Source organism: Durio zibethinus, chromosome 19, assembly GCF_047325235.1.
Source record: "Durio zibethinus cultivar Kanyao isolate XHJ-2024 chromosome 19, ASM4732523v1, whole genome shotgun sequence".
NCBI classification, from domain to species: domain Eukaryota; kingdom Viridiplantae; phylum Streptophyta; class Magnoliopsida; order Malvales; family Malvaceae; genus Durio; species Durio zibethinus.
In genome coordinates this window covers 17400531-17407476 of record NC_143180.1, presented here as the reverse complement: position 1 = coordinate 17407476, position 6946 = coordinate 17400531, and positions in this window count along the sequence as shown.

The following is a 6946-nucleotide window of genomic DNA, read 5'->3' as shown; positions in this document are numbered from 1 at the left end:
TCAGGTCTAATTTGGCAAACTTGAGAAACTAGCTCATTTTGAGTCTTTTCTATGTTTTCCAATCCAGGGTTTATAGTCCTAACCACGGAATACAAACTGTTCATTTGAAGCATAAGTATTTCTAAGGCTCCTTGGGTATCAAATGGTTGGCAAAAGGTTCTCCTTGAGATTTAAGAATATCTAAAATTTTATGCTCATCCCTCTTTTCTTGTGCAGCCCTAATATCAGTTTTTTTAATCTATAAACCTGCTATATTTTAAAAATATCCCATACTGTACAAAGTAGGAACACCAAGAGCACTAAATGGATCATTGAATATCATATATTTATCTCCTATAGTATTGACATCCAATTTTCTCAAAAGATTACTAATGACAAACCCATATACCAAGGTGTAGTCCCTATTTTGTACTACCCTTATCATATCATTGAAAATGAAATGCATCAAATTGGGTTTTTGTTGTCTTATACATCCATCAGTAATCTTCTTCATAATGGTTGAGTATTGAGTGCCAAACGGTGCCAACATATGAGCGACAATAAGATGTAACAACCTATCATGCATTGATAATCTAGAAGCTTGAGTAGAAGCAACTTGTAAATTATTATTTTTAAAGATATCTTGAGCTATTTCCATCATATCACACTTAGTATTAGTTTCTCCCTCATCATTTAGCATGAATGCTTCAGATAATAATTGCTTGGTTTTTTTCCCCATCATATATGTTCTAAATCTATTAAGATAGTATCTATGTGACCCTTCAATTTGAATACAACTAGCATTGCTATAAAATACCTCCATTATATTCTCAAATAAAAGGCCATCCATACACAAGTAATTTATCTATCCAAAACTCTCAAAAGCATGTAAATAAGATAATTCTATAGATTGAAGAAATTCAAGTGAAATTACCTTTCCATGTTTGACTTCTTTATGTGTAAAATGTGTCTCATATCTTTTTTTTGCATCTAGATTGGTAAAATTTTGATTGAAAGAAAGCCTCATTGATAATTTAGAAGCCTTTCTTGGAGATTCCTTCTTTTTTCAATACTTTAGTTTTGAGAGCCATGAAAATGATGGGATAAAGGGATAGGTATGTGTGTGTGAAATTGATGAGAAAATTGGTGATTATAGGTGATAAGGAGTAAGATATGTTTGATATAGGCAAGAAGGATGAGTAAATATGGCAATTTCAAAAGGGGATCAAATTTTTAGAGTGAAAAAAAAAAGTGGAGATTTTTTTGAGTGATTTGATAAGTTTTAAGGAAGATTTTTGCAAGAAATTAAGTTGAAATGAAAGAAGTTGCAAGAGATTTTGTTAAGATGGATAAATTTTTGAGTGAAAATAGAGTGGGAATGCTTGGGGTTTAAAGAAAAATACTTTAGAGAAGAAGAAGAATAGGTGAAGGGGCTAAAATGATTAGCTAAAAGAGAAAAGACCTAATTTTATCATGCTAAAATGGTGCGTATAGTGCCAAATAAGCATGACCCAATCGATCGATTGTGAAGGGGAATTGATCGATTGATTCATTATGAAAGGGGATCGATCGATTCTTCACATTTTCAACTTAGTTTAGCTACTGAATGGTGACTCGATTGATCCTGTCCAAAAGGGATCAATCGGTTCCTCAATGTTTTCCACCAATTTGGCTACGAGAAGAATAACCAATTGATTCGGTCCAAAAGGGATCAATTGGTTTTCACTATAGTATTTTTTTTTATAATTTAAAAACCATGCAATATGAACATTCAAACATGCATCATATAATCATACACAAGCTTAAAAAAAAATTTAGATAAACATACATTTGATTAATCAAGAGTGCAATATAACATTAAGAAATTCATTTCAAGAAGCATTTATCATTTCGAGTTTACCTTTAATTGCATAAAATGTATCCTTATCAAGAGGTTTTATAAAAATATTAGCTAATTAATGCAAGGTATCAACATATTCAAGCATAACATCACCTTTTTAAACATGATCTCTAATAAAATGATGCCTAATTTCAATATATTTGGTTCTAGAGTGTTAAATTGAATTTTTGGTAAGATTGATAGCACTAGTATTATCACATTTAATGAGAATATGATCCATGATAATTCTAAAATCCTCCAATTGTTGCTTAATCCACAAAACTTAAGCACAACAACTTTCGGTCGCTATATATTTGGCTTCGATTGTGGATTGAGCAACACTATTTTATTTCTTAAAAAATTATGATATGACCATATTTCCAACTAATTGAAAAGTACCGAAAGTGTTTTTTCTATCAATTTTATAACCACCAAAATTCATATTAGAATAGGCATGTAAAGCAAAAGATGAACCTTTTGGATACCATAATCCTAAATTAGAGGTGTCCTTAAGGTATCTAAAAATTTTTTTAACAGTAGATAAATGTAATTTTCTAGATGAAGATTGAAATCTAGCATATAAACATACACTAAACATTATATCCGGTCTACTTGCAGTAAGATATAACAATGAACCAATCATAGACCTATATAATTTAGAGTCAACACATTTATCTCTTTCATCTTTATCAAGTTTTGTTGAAGTGCTCATAGGTGTTATGCAAGGCTTTGATTCTTCCAATCCAAACCTTATAAGCAAATCCTTGATGTATTTAGCTTGATTGATGAATGTGCCATCTTTTGTTTGGTTTACTTGTAATCCCAAGAAAAATGTAAGTTTTTTTTATCATGCTTAGTTCAAATTCACCTTGTATGGTTTTAGTAAATTTTTGACAAAAAACTTCATTAGTAGCACCAAATATAATATCATCAACATAAACTTGCACTACGAAAATGTCATTTCCTTTTGTTTTAATAAAAAAGTGTATTGTCAACCTTCTCTCTATTAAAACCATTTTCAATTAAAAATTTTGACAATCTTTCATACCAAGCTTTAGAACCTTATTTTAAACCATATAAAGCTTTTGTCAATTTATAAACATGATTTGGAAATTTTGGATTTTCAAAACTAAGAGGTTACTCTGCATACACTTATTTATTTATAAAACTATTTAGAAATGCACTATTGACATTCATTTGAAAAAGTGTGAAATTTTTTAAATATACAAATGCAAGCAACATTCTTATGGTTTCTAACTTTGCAATCGAAGCATATGTTTCATCATAATCAATTCCTTCATCTTGACTATACCCTTGAGCTACCAATCTAGCTTTGTTTCTAACAATATTCCCATGCTCATCCATTTTATTTCTAAAAACCCATTTGGTACCCATAGTAAGAATATCACTAGGCCTAGGTACAAGATTCCACACTTGGCTTCTTTCAAAATGGTTCAATTTTTCTTGCATAGCCAATATCCAATAATCATTTCTTAAGGCTTCATCTATATTTTTAGGTTTAATATGAGATAGGAAAGCAATATAATTACACACATTATAAGAATATCTAGTTCTTACCCAATGAGTTGGATTACTAATAATTTCATTATCTTTGACATATCTCTTTTTTCTATGGTGATTTGGTTCTTTCTTTATATGTAGTGGCTCCTTTAGAAACTCATCATTTTCTTTTTGATTGTTCTCCTTAATGTCAAGTGATGCATCATTAATATTTTCTGGAAGTATAGTTACATCATTATCATCAAGAGACACCTTTCTTAGAAGTGGGTTAGACTCATAAAAAATAACATGTATGGATTTTTCAATAACTAATGTTCTTTTACTAAAGACTCTATAAGCTTTTGAATTCAAAGAATATCCTAGAAAAATTCTTTCATCACTTTTTGCATCAAATTTTCCAAGATCATCTTTTTTATGTTCAAAACAAAATATTTGCAACCAAAAGGATGAAAATAGCTTATGTTAGGCCTTTTTCCTTTAAAAAGTTCATAGCAAGTTTTCTTCAAAATTGGCCTAATCATAGCTCTATTTATAATATAACAAGAAGTATTTATGGCTTCTGCCCAAAAATATCTAGGTAAATTATTTTCATAAAGCATGGTTCTAGCCATTTCTTCTAAAGTTTTATTTTTCCTTTCCACTATCCCATTTTGTTGAAGAGTTTTAAGAGCATAAAAATTATGGCTAATACCATTTTCACTACAAAATACATTAAAGCTAAGATTTTCAAATTCTTTTCCATGATCACTTATAATACTAAAAATTGAATAGCCTTTTTCATTTTGTATTTGTTTGCTAAAAGTGATGAATTTCTCCAATGCTTCATTCTTTGAATACAAAAAGAGAACCCATATGAATCTAGTAAAGTTACCAACAATAACAAACCCATATTATTTTTCACCTAGACTCATTGTCCTAGTAGGACCAAAAAAATCAATATGAAGTAGTTGAAGAGGTTTAGTTGTTGAAATACAATTCTTAGATTTGAAAGAGATTTTTTTTATGTTTTCCTCGAGCACATGTATCACAAACCTTGTCATTTTTATATTTCAATTTTGGCAAACCAACAACCAAATCATTTTGAAAAAGTTTTGAAATTATATGCATACTTGTATGTCCAAGTCTTCTATGCCAAATCCAACTTTCATTTTTTTTTAGCCATAAACAAATATTTTTAAAGGAAAGATCATCTAGATACACTACATAAATATTTCCTTGATGATGTCTAATAAAAATAAGTTTGCTAGTTTTGATATCAATCACTTGACAGCATATGGATTCAAACAAAACTCTAAGTCCTTTATCACATAATTGACTAATGCTAAGTAAGTTATGCTTGAGTCCTTTTACAAGTAAAACATTTTCAATAGTGGTAGAAGAATTGTTACCAATGGAGTCAATCCCTTCAATTTGGCTTTTAAAGTTATTACCAAATGTAACATCTCCTCCACTTTTAGCTTTTAAGTCTTTAAAAAGAGTTTTATCTCCAGTCATGTGTTTGGAGCATCCACTATCAAGGTACCATGGATTGTTCTTGCTTGAATTGGTTTTGTAGCAATGCTCATCCACCTATAAAAACACAATTAAATTTTTGTTTTAGGTACCTAAATTTTCTTGAGTCCTTGAGTGTTAGTACCAATAATTTTTGTGCCTCTTGAAATTCAGTTTATTTTAGTAATCTCATCTTAAGATGTGCTAACTCTTTTTGGAATCCATACTTTTCTAATGAGCTTACCTCTATAAGTGACTTTTTTTAAGGAACAATATTGTATAGAATGATCCAATTTATGATAATATGCACATCTGCTAGATGAATCATTTGGCTTAATAAGAAAATTCTTTAAATGAGACTCTTTGTTGCCACCATTATAGCTTAGTCCATCTTTATCAAAGAATGCTCTTTATGTTTCAAACATGTTATTAAGCTTTTGATGTCCCATATAAAATCTAGAAAATGAATTATACAAATTTTTATTTTTTTTGGTCAAATCATAGACATTCAACTTTAAGAGCTCAATTTTCTTTTCCAAATCATTCTTTGCTTTAGTCAAGAGTTCAATTTCTAATTTTAACTTAAATATAATTTCTTATATTTTATGTTCATGTTCTCAAATTTTATGGTCAGTTAATCATAGGCATCTTGTAGTTCATCAAATGTGTATGAATTTAAATCACATGGATTAGAAGTTACCTTGGGCTCATTAAGAGCCATAAGACATAAATTGGCTACTTCTTCCTTATTTGATTCATTATCGAAGAAATCACTATCATTCCATGTTGTTACTATTGCTTTCTTCTTTGGCTTTGTCATGTTTTGCTTATTTTATAAAGGATAATAAAATTTAATATAACTGGGTTTGTTGCATTTATAGCAAATAATTTGATCCCTTTCTCTTCTACTTGATTCCCCTTTAGTAATTTTCTTTTGTGGTCTTCTTTTACTTGAAAACTTGTTCATCCTCATGAACTTCTTGAATCTTTTTGTAAATATGGCTATCTCTTCATCTTCATCATCCTCTTCTTATCTAAGATTTTTTTCATCTTCTTGAAAAATAAATTTGAGAGCAATACTACCTTTCTTGATTAGTTCTTATCCCTTTTTGAGCTTCATTTCATAGGTAAGGAGGAAACCCATTAGTTATCCAAAGAAAGTGTGTGAAGATCTTTGGACTCTTTAATGGTTGTCATTTTAGCTTTTTAACTCTTTGGTAGACTATTGAGAATTTTTTTCACATTCTTCATATTTGAGTTGGCTTCCCAAGAGTTTTTAAACCATTAATAATGTCGGTGAAACAGTTTGACATCTCACTAATGGTTTATCTGGTTTCATCTTGAATAACTCATAATCATAAATGAGTATGTCAATTTTTATCTCCTTGACTTGATTTGTAACTTCATGAGTGAAAGCTAATTTATCCTAAATTTCTTTTGCATTTTCACACAAAGAAACTCTATTGTACTCACTAGGCCCTAATGCACAAAATAGTATATGCATTGCTTTGGCATTGAGTTGAGCCATCTTCATATCATTAACATCCCATTCACTTTTTTGCTTGATTATCTCTTTACCATCTACCATCTTTATTGAAATTTGATGACCATTTACAATGACCCTCCAAACTTCATAATCATTAACTTGAATGAACAACCTCAATTTAGTCTTTTAATATGAGTAGTTGGCACCAACAAATAGAGAAAGTCTTAAAATTGAATGGCCTTCACTTTTAAGAGATATAACAATTGTTTCATTTGCCATAAGACACACTTCTTATTGCCCAACATTTTTGTTGTAGCTTAAGGATGATTGTTTCATATTGATCACTATATTTTTTTGAGCTATTTTCAGGATCACTCTTGGGTTGTTAGACCTACAAAAAATAGTACTAGCTCTGATACCAATTGTTAGCTCAAAGACTTCAAATAAACTAAGAGAGGGGTGAATTAGTTGTAATAAATTTTCAAAACAATGCTTAATAAACATAAATTTTGTAAAATAATTTATCTAAGTAAATAAACATAATAAATGAAAGTAAACAAAAGATAGAGATAGAGATTTGGACAGCAAGA